This window comes from Trichosurus vulpecula, chromosome 7 (genome assembly GCF_011100635.1).
Source record: "Trichosurus vulpecula isolate mTriVul1 chromosome 7, mTriVul1.pri, whole genome shotgun sequence".
Lineage (NCBI taxonomy): Eukaryota > Metazoa > Chordata > Mammalia > Diprotodontia > Phalangeridae > Trichosurus > Trichosurus vulpecula.
In genome coordinates, this window is record NC_050579.1 from 926,251 (window position 1) to 942,597 (window position 16,347).

Consider the following 16,347-nt stretch of genomic DNA (forward strand, 5'->3'; position numbering starts at 1 on the left):
GTTTTCAACATCATGCCAAAACACCATTGCTAAGTCACACAAGTAGTCAAGCTGCGCATGCTGCGTACCACCCAAGTTACACTTTAATTATGAAGAAATCAATCAGCGAAGAAGAGTGGACAGGTGGCTAGATCAATCACTCTCCACATCTTGCCTGGGCAGCAGTAATGGCTCTGGAATTTGCCCACTTCCACTCTCTCCCCCTCTCTCCTATCCATCTTTCACACAGCTGCCAAAATGATCTCCCTCAGGCCCGGCTCTGGCCAGGCCTTGATGGATTGGTCGATAATTAATTAATGAAAGAGCCCTTAAGAGTCTAACACATGTCAGACTATATGTTAACCCTGAGGAGACAGATCATATTTGGCTCCGGGGTGAATGTTTCTGCAGCAGCGACAGATGTGGCACCGATGATGGCTGGGCACTGAGGTGTCGATGCCACTTCCCTGTATCTTCCTATTCTTTCTAGGACAAAATGCAAAGTCAGCCTGGCATTTAACACCCAGCTTAGTCTGGGTCCCATGTACCTTTCCGGCTACATTTCACGAAACTGCTGCGCCCACCCCACCCGCATTTTAGCCCTGCTGGACTCTTCACGCCCTCTGTGCATTTACAAAAATCTCCCAGGCCTTTGTAGCCAGTGGTTAAACAGGGCCCTGGTCACACCATCCCACCTTCCATCCTCTTCTCTTCCCTCGGAATCCTTCTGTTCCTTCCAGCCTTGTCTCAAGGCTAGTCTTCCATGAATCTTCCTCTAGTCATCCCTCTGCCTTCCAATCTCCCTATAGGAGCCATCTTGACCTTTTTGGTGTTAAGGACCCCTTTGGCAGTCTGATAAAGCCCTTCTCAGAAAAATATCTTCAATAATGTTTTGTTTAATGTTTTAATACTTTTTAATGAACAAAATAAGTAATAGGATTACAGAGGAAACTGATTATATTGAAATGGTTATCAAAACATTTTTCAACCAAGTTCAAGGTCACCAGTTAAGAGCCCCTGTCTAGGGAATTTCGTTGGGATCTCGCCTTTGCTCCCACCACCCCTGGCTGGCATTGTTTTTGGCCAGATCCTTGCCCAGGGACTGTAAGCTCCTCCAGGGCAGGCACTGCTTTGCTTTTGTCTCTGTGTCCCCAGCATCTAGCCTGGCACATTTGTTTAAGGAAAAAGTTCCAGAGAGGAAAATTTCCAGGATATTTTGCCAAAGTTTTCCACTGATTCTCACTTCCCAGAAGGATTTGATAACATCCACCAGTGTAGGGCAAACAATGGGTGGATGGATGGATGGATGGATGGATGGACTTTCAAGGTCCCTTGGCCCTCCATGAATCAACTTGCATTTTTCAAATCCTGCCCAGGAAGAAATCCAGCAAGGGTGGGGGAGGGTGGGCTAGCAGATCTTTCAGGGGTTGGTCCTTACCTGCAGCCTTCCCAGTGAAGTGGGACCTGCCAGAGCTTTTCTGTTGGCCCGGCCTTTGAGAAGCAGAGCTCACCTTCACCCCCCCTATGAAGCATCAGAGGAGGCTTTTAGGGGAGAAGGGCTATCTCAGGCTGCATTAATAAAAGTATCAAGTCTGGAAGGAGGAAGGTGATTGTCCCAGCAGGTTTTCCTGGCCAGACCCCATCAGGAGCAGGCTTCAGTTATGGGAGCATGTCCAGGAAGAGCTACCAGAATGGGGAGGGCCATCCCTTGCATTTTAGGTGATAATAGATAGAAGGAACAGGGTAGGGGCTATCCAGAGATGGATTTAGGCTTGACTTACAAACCAACTTCCTAGCTGTCTTCCTAACTTCCTGGAGCTGTCCCATGGCACAGGCTGCCAATAGGGTGCCCTGAAACACCCTTCTCTGGAGGTCTCAGAGGCTCAGTGAGGAATAGTGTAGAGCAGGGGTTATTAACTGGGGTTCACAGTTTCCCAGGGGGTCCATGAGTAGATTGTGGGGGGCTGATCTTGGATGGGGAAAAAATTACATCTTTATTTGAATAAAACTGATCTCCTTTGCAATCCTATGTACTTTATGTTATGCATTAAAATACATGATTCTGAGGAGCCCATTGGCTTCACCAGACAGCCCAAGGGTTCTCTAACACAAGAAGGCTGAGAACCCCTGATAAGGGACATAGTCCTAGAGACAGAAGGCACACCAGAGTCTCTGGGGCCCAGCTCCTTTATTCTACAGATGAGGAAACTGATGCTCATTTTAAAGGAGTTCTTTTCTCTGTCAGAGATTAAGCAAGACAAACTCTGAGAACACTAATATTCTATGATTCTATGAATGAAGGTCACCAATAACTCTTAATGTCATTCCTAGCAGGGCCTGAGCCCAAGGAACTCAAAAGAGGAGGTAGTATATTCAAGAAAGAGAGAGGGAGAGGGAGAGAGAGAGGAAGGGAGAGAGAGGGAGAGAACAAGGGAGGGGGGGAGAGAGAGAGGAAGAGAGAGAGAGAGAGAGGAGGGGAGAAAGAGAAGAGAGGACAGAGAGGGAGAGAGAGAGGAAGGGAGAGAGAGAGAGAGGGAGAGAGAGAGAGGAGGGGGAGGAAGAGAGGGAGAGAGAAAGAGGAGGGGGGAGAGAGAGAGGAGGCGGGGTGAGGGAGGGGGAGAGAGGGAGAGAGACGAAAGTTAGAAAAGTGCTGACGCTGCATTTAGTAGTTGCCGAGCGCCAGGAAGAATTTTTTCCCTCCCTCCAGACCCCCCTGGAGCACGAGCTGCAGCCTGGCACTCTCTGCACCTCACGCCCCCTTGACAGATGGGAGAGCTGCATCTGCGACCTCCCAGTTCCTTCTTTCTGTGGTCTAGGGGTTCCCGTGGTGTTGGTGGGGGAAGACCTGACTGGAATCCAAGAAACCTTTGTTCCTGTCCTGGCTCTGCCCCCACCAACCAGTTGGGCGACCTCAGGCAAATCCCTTAACTTTTCTGGGTCTCTGTGGCCCCCTCTTTAATTTTTTTTTAATTTTAAAAGTAAGTAGGCAGGATAATAATAAGAACTGGCATTTCTAGAATACTTTAAGGTTTGCAAAGCACTTTACAAACATCTCATTTCATCCTTACAATAATCCTGGGAGATAGAAAGGTTATTATAGATTATCCCCATTTTTACAAACGAAGAAACTGAGGTGAAGGCTAAGTGATATGCTCAGAGTCACACAGCCAGTATGTCTCTGAGTCTGGATTTGAACCCAGGTCTTCCTGACTCCAGGTCCAGCATTCTATGCACTGTGGTGCCCCTAACCACCCATAATCCTGGAGTCACAGAACCTTAGATCTAGGGCTAGCAGGACATCCAGGGCCTGTCATTTTACAGATTAAGAAACTGAGACTTAGGCAGGGAGTGTGATTTGCTCTGGTTTCCTTTAAGAGTCATGCCTTGGAACATAGGCTCCCACAGAGTTAAAATAAGGAGTTAATATAAATATAAATATTATCTATATAATAAGGAATTAAAATAAAATGCCTCTGTTGAACACAAAAAAGCAGGAGAAACAATTATTATTTTAGATGAGGAAACAGCAAAAATGAAATTAAATAAAAGAGATAAAGAGGGAAACTGTATTTTGCTGAAAGGTAACCTTGCTTGTAGCTGAATCATTTCGGTCAAGTCTAACTCTGTAACCCATTTGGGGTTTTCTTGGCAAAGATACTGGAGCAGTTTGCCATTTCCTTCTCCAGCTTATTTGACAGATAAGGAAACCGAGGCAAACAGGGCTAGGTGACTTGCCTAGGGTCACACAGTTAGTAAGCGTCTGAGGCTAAATTTGAATTCAGGTCTTTCTGACTCTAGGGCTGAGCACCCTCTCCACAGCACCACCTAGCTGCACAAAAGGTAACTTAGAAAATCGATTTCAGTACTTAACATGTAAGGAACCAATAGCATAGCATCTAAATACTTAAAGGAAAAGCTAAATTAATTACGAGGAGAAACTGGCAGCAAAATTATAATAGTAGGGGACCTCAACTGACATTCCTAGGTAAATATAACCTAAAAGTGTAATAAAGAATAGTTAAGCAAAATCAACCAAGGCAAAGCCAAACAACCAAACAACAACAAAACAAAAACAAGAGGTAAGGACCTGAACAGAATTTTAGAAAAAAAAAATAGATATGGTAGACCTCTGGCAGTATTGAATGGAAACAGAAAGGAGCATACATATTTCTCCAAGCAGCTATCTGGCACAGTGGATAGAGTGCCAGGCCGGGAATCAGGAAGATTCATCTTCCTGAATTCAAATCTGGCCTTAGACGCTTACTAACCGTGTGACCCTGGGCAAGTCACTTCACCCTATTTGCCTGGGTTTCCTCATCTGTAAAATGATCAAGAGAAGGAAATGGCAAACCACTCCAGCATCTTTGCTAAGAAAACCCCAAATGGGATCCCGAAGAGTCAGACGTGACAAAAATGACTAAACAACATACATATTGCTCAGCTGTGCAGAATTGATTGTCTTAGGACACAAAAGCCTCACGAATAGGCGTCTAAAGGAGATCATTCCTGCTCCTCCCACCTGCCAGTGACTTTCCCTCTCAGATTCCATTTATGTTGTAAGTAGGTACTAATATATGTACAAGTTGCCTCCCTTTTAGGCTGCAAGCTCCTTGATAACAAAGGCTAGGTTTTATTGGGGCACGGGTACAGTTTGCCTTTTTCTTTGGGTTCTTAGCACTAGCAGAGTGCCTGGCACACACTAAGTGCTTAATAAAAGTTTGTTGACATTTAAGGCAAAATATAAACCTGGGTTTTCAGAGTCCAGTGCCAATGCACCTTCTACTGTATCACCAGAAAAATGTATTGATGTCTTTTGTTTGGCCAGCAGTCATTGCCAGACAACTGGGCACTTAGCTCAGGGCCTGGCGTGTAATGTACAATTTTCCACTCACTCATATACACTTCTCCTCCCTCTCCTCCAAAAAGCATAATAGAGACAAGCAGTTTAGCAAACTCAACCAAAGGGGTGACATGTGACAGCGTCATACCCTACCTTTCTGCTGAAAGAAGGAAAGTGCTTCCTCGTCTAACGCAGCGAGAGCACGTTGGCCTATAACCTAGTGGTGGATGGATCAGAACCAGCCTCTTCTAGACTCCTTTGGACTCGGTGTTTTGAAGTCAAAGGAGCCCGGACCCTAAAGTCAAAGGACCTGGGTTTAAATCCTCCCTTTACCATTTGCTACCTCTATGATGGTGGACAAGTCACTCAAGTTCTCCGGTATTCACTTTCTTGTCTGCAAAATAAGAGACTTGGGCTAGATGGCTCACTCTCAAGTTCTACATCTATGGTCCCTCCCCGTAATTTTGGGGGGTAGCATGGTGCGTTGGACAGGGTACTGGACTGAGAGTCAGGAAGACCTGGGTTCACTAAGTGTGTGAGTCTGAGCAAGTCATCTAACCTCTCAGTGCCTCACTTTCCTTATCTGTAAAACAAGGAGTTTGGCCTCAGGGGCCTCGGACTGGATTCTCGGGTCCTCTCCCTGTTAGAGTTCTTTTCACTTGCATTAGTAAAGTCGCATAGATGATGTTTTCCTGTTTCTGTCCACTTCCCTCTGCATCTGTTCATACAAGTCTTTGCCTACTTCTCTGAGCTCCTTGTCCTTCATATCTCCCTCTTGAGAAGCAAATATACCGCCTTTAAAATGAGCGTCCTCATTCCCCTACCCCGTACCTCCCAGATATGGAGAAAGGCTTTAACGAGCAGATGGGAAAATACTCGGAAAAGCATGGGTGATGGAGATACAAGGAGCACAGACCTTCTGTCCAGCATGGTAGCTCTTTTCCCTCTGGCCCTGGGACTGTTCTCAGGAATCTCAGACTATGGTAATAGTAGCTAACATTTTTACTATGTGCCAGATACAATGTTAAAAAAAATTAAATAAGTGACACCTGACTTGGGAAGTGTCAGCTCACGTGGATTTAAGCCCCTTTGCCTGGAGAAGAGGGCAGGGGCAGTGATTCACAGGATCAGGGTCACAGAATCCATTTGAGAGCTGAGGTGACTAAGCCAAGGAAAATAGAATGACCTAAAGCCACACAGATAACAAGTGGGAGAATTAGGATTTGAACCCAGGTCCTTGGCATCCTTTGCACAGTCCCACAAACTTAGCATTCTTCCCCATAGTCCCTAACGTCTTTTTTCTGGCAAGGGCTTCCTGGATAAGTGAGTCTAAGCCAACAGAAGTTTTGTTAAGTTTGCCTGCTGTGGACAGATTTCTTTAGAGTTAATGTTGCCTCTGCTCTGGAACCAAAGGGACCCCACCAATCTTCCCCTTAGAAGTGTGGACCTGTGCACATTTGGGTGCTGCTGGGGAGCTGTGAGGGGAGGAGACGAGGCAGCAGGCATGTGAGCTTTCTGAAGTCTGTGAGCAAGAGCCAAGCAGCTGCCTGGAAATCAACCCTCACCCAGGGATGCAGGAAACTGTCCAGCCCAGAACGTCTTAGAGAACAAGACCTCGCCCTTGGTTGTGTTTGACTTTGGTATTTCAGAATTCCTCTGCTGAGCTAGCAACTTATCTGGAAGATATTGCAAGCATCTTCCTCATCCCAGGCCTCCCAGAACCCAGGTAAAAGAGGAATGGAGTGGAGGGATTTCTTCCCAGAGGCTGCTGACTAGAGCTCAGGGGAAGAGAGCTTGGGATGGGGACCGGCCTCGATGCAGTGGCCAGCCTCAGCCACCAGGTGGGGCAGTCACTCTGCACGCAGATAGCGGTGGAGGGCTTCATTCAGAGACGACAGTAATGGAAGGATTGTGAGGGACCCCTCTGATCCTGGGAGACTCCGGATGTAGTGTGGAGATCTGGAGAGCTCCCTGTGAATCCAAAGGCTGTTCGGAGCGCTCCCACAAACTGCCTGGGTTTTGTTCTGAATAAACGTTGTTCCCCCAAGTAGAATGGAAGCTCCTGGGGGGCAGGACTGTCTCATTGTTATCTTTATATCCCCAGCACCTGGCACATAGTAGGCACTTAACAAGAAGTTTTGATCGATTGATTGACTGAAAAACCTGATGTTTCCATTCAAAGCCTTATGCAAAACAACCACTACCATCACTCCTGTGGGGTCAACCCTCTGGCAGCAGGCAGTATCTAACAGGGTCACGGGAGCTTCAGCACAGGCCCTGGAGAAAAGCTCCTTCTTCCTTCTGCTTTAGGTGACCAGGGACGGGGGGGGGGGCTGGTAAATGTTAAACAACCCATCTCGCTGGGGGTGGGGGTGGGTGCGTGCTTGACACACTTGGAAGTTTAATCTTCATCAGTCACATCTCCATCTGTTTCATAAGTCTAGACAACTAACACCACTCATTCGTCCATTCAGCAAACATTGATTTAGTGCCCTTTGCTAGGCACTGAGGGTACCGACAAAAAATGAAGCAGTCCCTTCCCCCCAAGAGCTCAGATTCTATTGGTGGAGAACATGGATACAGAAAAATACAAAACTCATTCAAAGAACCAGTGAGGAGTGTTTTATACGAATGCTCCAGGCTTGAACCTAGGTTACAAATACAAAGTATAATTAAATACAATTAAGAAATAGGTACAAAGACATAGCTAGGTACTCTTGGTTCAAAGGGCTGAGACTCTCCCAGCTGATGGAGATCGGTTACTCAATGCTCTGCACCTGCATAAATGGTTGTGAGAGCCATTGAGAAGAGAGTTCCGATCTTCAGGCTTCACACTTGGGGAGAGAACCATGTAGTTCCAGACTCTCTTCAGGGAGAGAAAGACTGGGAAGAAGGTAACATATAGAGCAGCCAGAAACCTACATCATGTCCCCATCCCCCGCCAGGAATTTCCCCTTTGCTAAGAGCTGACACTCTCTCCCTCTCCCTGTCCCTCTCCCTCTCCCTCTCCCTGTCCCTCTCCCTGTCCCTCTCCCTCTCCCTCCCTCCCCCCAATCCCCACCCCACCCTCCATCTCTGTGTGTCTGTGTCTCTGCTCTCTCATCTTGTTCCCAGTGGAAGAGTTTATTTACTCTGTGTTGCCTGGTATATATTTTCCTATGTATATTTTCTCTGGTTTCTCTTTGGCTTCAATTTGGGTAAATCGGCTTATTTGCTATTCTCTACATGTGTTCATTACAGAATTGGTATCTGGTGGGCAAGCCTTGGATCTATACTTAGGGCACTTTTCCCATTAAGGGATAGCAACCAGGAATGCAGCTTGAACCTAAAACATTATTTCCAGTATTCAAAGGAGCCGATAGATTGAGTTTTTGCATGACACCCCCTCTCTCTGAAGAGATGAGTGGCCAGCTTATGACCTCAACCTCCTCCTTCCTTCCTGGTGAGAAGGGGAGGGGGAGGAGATGCTAGAGAGATCTGTTCTTGCCTCCCTATGAGTCACATCTAGACAAACCCATGCGGACATATATAACCTGCATGGGCACTACAACATACAAAATATACACCCTTTACATATATAAATGTTATCTTTCTTAATGGAGCTTGATTTTATTGGCATAGGGTACTCCTACCTAAGGAAACTCTTTCTATCACGTAGATTGGCACCTTTTCAGCAGCTTCTAGTCTGAGAGTGTAGCCTAGAACATGGCCATCCCTCTTAGAAGCCAGACTCGAATTTGTCTCTGTGTTTTCTTCTATGTCATCCTGCCTCTTAGGTGTTACAGAATGTCATGGAAGCCATCATGGAACTCTCCTGGCTAGCTGGACAAGGGCACCTCCCAGGGAGTACCATGCTTGAGCCACATCTAGTGACACATGGGCTTTAGCCCCTTGCTAAAAGGGCATCACAACCAGGGGAACAAGTTGGTCCCTTAGTCCTATGATGGGAGGAGGGGCAGAGATAGATGTGAGACTTTTGTATGAAAAACGCTAAGAAAAAGAGCCCCCAGAAACAATGCACTTACCCAGGGCAAAGACAGCCTCAGTTTCTCCTTTCCCCACTGCTCATTTTCACATGAACAAAAGGAGACTTTGGAGCTAATAGCCAAGGAACTCTGAACCTGCAAACTGTTCTATGGTTATTTGACAGATATATGTTTCCTAGTTATGGCTTAGCCAGCAGAAGTCAGGACTTTGTCATGTACTGATTAATCAACCTAAGCCTGAGTGAGGTTTCTCACAGAGAGGACCCAGCAATGAAAAAGAAAACCTTCACCCAAGAAAAGACCCCAGAGCTGCATGGAAGAGAGGAGACAGTTTTCTGCACTGTTACCTGATGCCTAGGAGATTAGAAGCACAGCCAAAGGAGCAAAACTAGAGAGGCTTTGGCAAATCCCAGACTAAGGGTCTCTGGCCTTTCTGAAAGAGTGTGGCAGCAGAACAGAGTGTCCCAGCAGCAGAACAAGCTGGCCTGGCAATGGTGTTCCTAGCCCAGGAATGGAGCGACAGTAAAGCAATCTCGGAATGGACCAGTCCAGCTTAGCATGAACCTCTGGCCTATCAGGGACGTGGTAAGGCCAATCCCAGAGAAAGGACTCCAAGACCCACTGTAGCAGCTTTAGTTTATGCCCATGCTCTCCCTCAGATGTTGAATGCATTGGTTAGAGGCTGTGCCCCATGTTTATGTGCAGAATGTTATGTCATTATTTTAAGTAAATAGCTTTTTTGATCAGTTAATGGAGTCAGCTGACTGATTGGTTAATGGGAAGCACATCAGTGGGGGCTCAGCAGTGTTAGCTGCCTCCAGAGCTTCCCTACTAACCCTCCCCTCTGCCCCAGGGCTACCCCTAGAGCCCTGAGAATGACTGTAGCAGCCACTCCCCTCCCCCCACCTCCAACCCCAGTCTGCTGGGGTGGCTGCAGGTTGGTGAGGGCTCCCAGAGAAGGATGAAGTCCCTGTCCTGTATCCTCATCTCCCAGTTGTAATAACCGCAAACCAAAGACCAGGGGGACCCTTTCTTCTGGTCTTTCACTATCTGTAACTCTGTTGGGAAGCTGGAGAAACACTGGGGTCTGTTTAATTATTTAAGACATCCTTGGCTCAGTCCCCGCCCACTCTCTAGACAAAGGCCGAAGGCTTGGGGTCTGCCGGGTACCTGCCGGCATCCCGAGTTGGCCCAGCTTCTCACGGGACCCTGGCTGTCCCACTGCTGTGTCTCCCAGCCCCAAACTGCACTGCCTTCCTTCCCCTACATCCTACAGCCCTGCTGGATTTTCTTTAGTTCCCACCCTGCTCCAGTTCTTTGGACTTCCCCACCCCTCCTCAGGGATCTCTCTCTTCATCCTGCAGGATCTCCTAGGAGCCCTGGAACTGACACCTTGTCAGTAGCCCCTGTCCTTGGGGCTCTTCTGATTGGCCGCTGGGAGCGTCGAGCTCCTCCCAGAACTTCCACTAAAGGAGGGAGCCTGGACCGGCTTTCTCTTCTTTTCCTGTCCAGCTGTACTCCTTTGGGCTTTTCCATCACCCCCCTCCCCTCCACCCGCAATCCCCCAGGGGAAAGGTTTCCTTCCAGAACACGGGATGGACAATAACAACCACCTCATCATCCGCTCCCCTCCCCCAGACTTTCCCTGGCCACCCGGCCCCTGGCAGCTCCTTCCTTTGGTGGGTGGTCTTTCCCCATTAGACTGTAAGCACCTGGAGGGCAGGGACTGTCTTTCTTTTCTCTACTTGTGTACCTGATGCATTGCACAGCACCCAGAGCATAGGGCGCTCTTAATAAATGCTTACTGCCTGGGCTTGCTGTGATATTGGATCAAAGAATGGGATAAGACAATGTAGCTCAGGGGGTGGCTCTAGCCCACTGGGGTGGGAAGCCCCAGGTTGGAGCCCTACCCCTCCCACTTACCAGCCACATGACCATGGACAAGTCCTTAAACTCCGAGTCTCAGTTTCCTCACCTAGAAAACGAGGCTAATAAGAACTCCTTACCTCCCAGGGTCAAGGGCAGTCAGCCAGTCAGTAAACATTTATTAAGCGCCTGCTTTGTGCCAGGCACTAGGATCACACAGGAAGGTAGAGAGAGGCCAGTCCCTGTCCTGGAAGAGCTCAAGAGTGAGCCCCTTACCTGGAAGGAAGCTCGGCCCCCTCATTTCACAGAGGAGGAGCTGAAGCCAGGAGGGATGAAAGGGCTTCCCCAAGGTCCCTGGACCCCAAATGCCACCTGCTTTCCTTCCATTCAGTCATAGCCCCAGATACTCCAAATTGCCTTTCTCCCACCACGCCTTCCAGTCCTCACCACATCCTGGTTCACCCTCCCCTGACACTCCCCAGTTTGTCACCGACCACCGACCTGCTTAAATCTGGTGTCCGGAGCTCCACACGATACTTCATTTGAGGTGAGCAGCCCAGCCTAGACTCTGGCTCGGATTCCCCTTGTCTGAGACCCTCTGACTCGATCGATGGAGCCCGAGAGCGGTGGGTTCCTCAGTCTCCACATCAGCGCTGACACCCACCCAGCCTGTAGTTTGCTAAAACGCCTTGGTGGTTCTCCAAGAAGCCGCTGCCAAGCCAGGTCTCCCCACGCCTGCACTTACTGGGCTGGTTTTCTAAAGCCAATGAAAGATTCCACATTCATGAAACAAATTTGGTCCCTGATCTCAGTACAGGTGAAGGCATGTTCCTATTATTATGGTTATTAAATTATCACATACCGTTATGCTATAATGTCATTATCATCATGCACACAGGACATACTGTGGGAGGTGCTTCATAAAAGCTGACTGACCACTCATTAGTGGAATAATGGACACAGGGCTGCAGATGTGTAGTCAGAGGCCCTGCGTTCCACTTTCTCTGCTACTTACTACCTGCGTGACCTCAAAGGCACTAGGCCTCAGTTTCCTCATACATAAAATGAGAACAAAGAGTCATGGAAGCATTTTTTAAAACGTGTCAAGAGCACAGAAGGCAACAGTCAAAGAGATCAGCTTTGAGGCTAACATGCTGAACTGAAGGGAAAAAGCCCCACCAGGCTCTAAGCACCATGCCTTAAACCCAAATCACCCTGGCTGTCACTGGTTGGCCAATAAGAGGTCCCAGCCCAAGCCTCAGTTGGTCACTGTTTGGGTTTTGAGAGCTCAGGATGTAAGTGTAAATGGCAATTTTTTCTGTTCTGGCTGAGACTCTGAGGGGCTTCCCCTCCCTGACTGATTCTTTTCTGAAGGCAAAGTACCTCGTTTCTTACCTGGCCTTTAACCACTGAATAGGCATTGCCTCAGACAAACTGAGACCTGGGAAAGGCCAAGGTCTCTGACGACATCCGGGGCCATCGCCAGCTGTCCTGACCTCTGTCTTGCTGCTGGACTCAGATGATTCTGGAGGAGAGTGAGGCCTGCTGACTTTGCATAGCCCTTCCTCACTTAAATCCAATCCACTTGCAAGTCAAGACATCACCCTCCTGATGTCGTTGGTCCTCTTCCCAAAGGCCCACCACCACCAATGGAGGTTCAGAGTTTTATGTTTAACCTTTTTTGTATTCTTCTTTGTATATTGAAATGTTCGTTTTTGTCAAGTTCCACATAACAAAATCACAAAAATTACACAGACACACACACAGAGTTTTCATTTCTTTAAAATGAGGAGGTCAGATCCTCAAGGTTGTTAGGGTTCCATTCCAGCTCTGACTCTGTGATTCTGTGGAGGAGAAGTCCTCAGCATCCTTACCAACTCTTCCAGTTTTGGGTCTTCCACAACTTAACCAATGTGGCATCTTGGTCTTTGCTCAGGCTTTGTATACCAACATGGAGCAGGTCAAGGACAGGGCCCTTCAGGGGCCTCTCTGCAGCTACCAGTCCATGGTTTGGCATTCCAGCCCCCTGCGTGACAGGCAGTTATTAAAGAGGGTCTTCTACCTTCTGAAGAATGAATAAATCACATGCCTCACAATGTGCATTCCTTTCTTCCCCCCAAATTTTTATGTCATTGTAAGGAATTACAAATTAATTTAAAAGTTACTGGATTCATAGTAACTTTTCATCATCATGCATTTTCTCAATTAATATTTGTAGTACTATTATCATATGTGTGTGTTGGGGGGGGCAGGGCATCTGTGAAGTTGACATCCCTCAGCCTCCCAAGGGCTGAGATCCACAGCTCTAGCACCAATTTTGCCAGTTTTTCCATGCTGTCTCTATTGTGTTAATGGGCTACATTAAGAGACAGGGCTTCCAGGCACAAGGTGGTAATAAGCCCTGTGCACTCTGTCCTGGTCACACCCCATCTGGAGTACTGTGCTTAGGCCTGGGCCAGGCAGTTTAAGGACATGGATAGAAGGAGAGCATCCTGGAGAGGGAGACCGACATGGTGAAAGTCCCTTCCGTTTAAAGGTCAGTTGAAGGACATGGGGATCCTTGTTTGAACGGTCCTTAGGTAGAAAAGAGACTAGGCTCGCTCTGTATGGCCCCGAGCCCAGGATCTGGAGTCGTTGGAAGGTCTGGGCAGCCTTCAGGTGGTAAGAAGGCTGATCCTGGCTTGATTTCACTATCCCAAAGGGGAATGTGCTGCTGCAAAGGATGTCACCCCTCCTTGGGACTCTTTGAGCAGGAGCTGGAGGAGCATTCATTACAGTGAGGATCCCTTTGATGTATGGATAGGACCAGAGGACCACTGAGGTCCCTTTAGCCATGACACAGCGTCTTTCTGGTCTGCCATCTAGAATCTATCTTCCAAAAAGAAAGAGGCCAGTCTCTTCTCAGTGAGCTCATGATGGCTCCAGCATCCCAGCTTCTCTCTGGGAGTACTCACAAACTGGAGCAAACCTGTGCTGGTCCTATATCCTGCTCAGGCTCCTCTGCTTTGGTCTGTTAGGTGGCACTGAAGCCAAAGGGATGAGCTCTATATGGTGTTAATGGGCTACTGTTGGGCTACCATTAGTGAGCGCTGATGGGAGGCCTGTGCGGGCTGGGGTGTGAGGAGTGAATGGACGGGATGGTCGGGCCCATCTACCTACCCTGCTCGTGGACACGGAGCGCTATTCCAAATCTTTATTCAAGCACTGCCTCACCTTGCTGTTTAGGAGCCTTCCTGGAGGGACCAAAGCGACTGCCTCCAGGGTCAACAAAACCAACTTTCCTCAGTCTCCCTCCTCTCAAGGCTGTGTCAGTCAGGAGCTGAGCTTCTCTTCCCCACACCAGGCCTTTGGTCCACGTCCGGCTTGGCCCTCCATGGCAGACCAATGCTCTGCCACCCTGTCCCCCATCCTCCCCCAGAGGACTTTTGGCTCTGTAGACAAAGCACAGGATCAGGGGCCAGAGAACCTTGTTTTGCACCCCAGGGCTGATGTTCACTACCTAGGAGACCCTGCATAAGTCACCCGTCGTCTCTAACACTCTAATACATGAGCAGCGGACAGAGCCAGGGCGCCTCGATTCTGGAGACTTGCATTCAAACATGGCCTCAGCCACTTGCTGTCTGGGTGACCCTGGGCAAGTCACTTCACCCGGGATTGCCTTAAGGTGATCGGGGCACCTACCCGGGGGCTGTTGTGAGGAGTCAAGGGGATCCCGTTTGGGAAGCGCAGAGCCCCCGGCCCCGCCCGCCTCGGCTACTCGGGGCTCCCCGGAAGCCCTCTTTTTACAGAGGAAGAAACGAAGGTCATAGTGGTCATCGGGGCCAATCCCTTCATTTTACAGACCCGGAAACAGGCCCAAGGGAAGGTCTAGCTGAACCATCGCTTTGGCCTGGTGATCTCCGAGGTCCGTCCAGACTGACCCCCGGCCTTGGCACTCCCGCGGGCGGGTCGGTGGGTCGGTGCTTAATAAGCCCCTCCTGTGAGCCAGGCCCCCATGGGGTGAGGGTGGGGGTCTTTCGGTCCCTGACCTCCAGGGGTTCCCATTCTATGGGAGGGAGCCCCCTTCCCACGCCTCGCCCCCTCCCCTCCCGCTCCGAATCCTTGGGTGTTCCTGGTCCCCCAGGACCCTCTACCCTTCAACCCTTCCTCCTCCTCCTCCCCCGCCTCCCGGCTCCTCCTCCCAGGCCTTCCTCCCCTCCCCCCTCCCTCACTCCCTCCTCCTCCCCTCTCCCCTCCGCGGGGGTGGCGGGGGTGGGCGGGGCCTGGGCCGGTGGGCGGGGCCCAGACGCAGGCGTCGCAGTCTCCCGCGGCCGCCAGGCGGCGCCCCTCCCCCCAAGGCCCCGCCCCCACGGCCGGCCCGGCCCCCCCCCCCCCCCCCAGCCCCGGCCCGGAGGAGGCGGAGGCGGCGCCGCGGGAGCAGCGGCAGCGGGAGCAGCATGGCGGCGGCCCCCGGGCCTCCCCCGCCGCCGCCCCGGCCCCCGGCGGCCCCGCAGGCCCCGGGAGCTCCGGGCCCCGGCTCCGGGCCAGGCCCCGGCTCCGGCCCCGCGGGCCCCGAAGACTCGTCCGACAGCGAGCCCGAGCCCGAGCCGGGCTCCCCGCAGAAGCTGCTGCGCAAGGTGTCCACGTCCGGCCAGATCCGGCACAAGGTGAGGGCCTGGCCGGGGGCGGCCGGGGGCGGGGGGCTGCGGCCTAGCCCCTCGTCACCGCCCGCGGCCGGCGCTGGCCCCCTTCCGCATTGCCTCCCCCCCCCCTCGGCGCAGCCCCCCTCCCCCCTACACTGCTCCCCTCCCCCCTACACTGCTCCCCTCCCCCCTACACTGCTCCCCTCCCCCCCTACACTGCTCCCCTCCCCCCTACACTGCTCCCCTCCCCCCCTACACTGCTCCCCTCCCCCCCTACACTGCTCCCCTGCCCCCTACACTGTGGCCCTCCCCCTCTACCCTGCCCCTCCCCCCCACACTGTGGCCCTCCCCCCCTACACTGTGGCCCTCCCCCCCTACACTGCTCCCCTCCACCCCTACACTGCGGCCCTCCCCCTCTACCCTGGCCCTCCCCCCCTACACTGCTCCCCTCCCCCCTACACTGCTCCCCTTCCCCCTACACTGCGCCCCTTCCCCCCTACACTGCGGCCCTCCCCCCCTACACTGCTCCCCTCCCCCCCTACACTGCGGCCCTCCCCCTCTACCTTGCCCCTCCCCCCCTACACGGCTCCCCTCCCCCCTACACTGTGGCCCTCCCCCCTGCACCATCCCCTCATCTTCCCCCTTCTCCTTAGCCCACCCCCTAGTCTGCCCTCGCCCCCTACCCCCTCTCCATCCTTGCACCATCTCCCCTCCCCTCCTCTTCCCATTCCCCCTTCTCACCCATCTGTGAATCGGCCAATCAGGGACCCTTGACTAAGTGCCTAGGACGTGTGAGGGGCTGCATCCCAGGGGGAAGGCGTGCCTGTGGGGGAGGGGGGGCGTAGCTTACCCTAGGCCGGCCCTGGGAGACAAGCCCCTTCCCCTTTGCACCGTCTCCATCCCCCATGAGGCCTCACCCAGACGCGCTCCCTCTGCCCCCTTCTCCCCCAGGCCTCCCTTCCTTCTTTTCCGGTCCCTCTGGGAGGCCTCCCTGCTTCCTAAACAGCGCTCCCTCTGCCCCCCCCCCCCCCCAGGCCAGTGTCCCAGTGTTGCC

The 16,347-nt window shown here is 51.2% G+C and overlaps 1 protein-coding gene across 3 annotated transcripts in view; it reads left to right on the forward strand.

The window, feature by feature from the left end:
• The first annotated feature begins 15,198 nt into the window (after positions 1–15,198).
• The window catches only part of DGKD (diacylglycerol kinase delta), a 113,261-nt gene continuing 112,112 nt past the window's right edge, over positions 15,199–16,347 (forward strand). For 2 of the 3 annotated variants that reach the window (XM_036767347.1, XM_036767346.1), the window contains exon 1: positions 15,199–15,317. The gene's annotated coding sequence lies outside the window, so the exon portion shown is untranslated. The remainder of the gene's footprint in view (positions 15,318–16,347) is intronic. The other variant, XM_036767342.1, reaches the window with a different exon arrangement.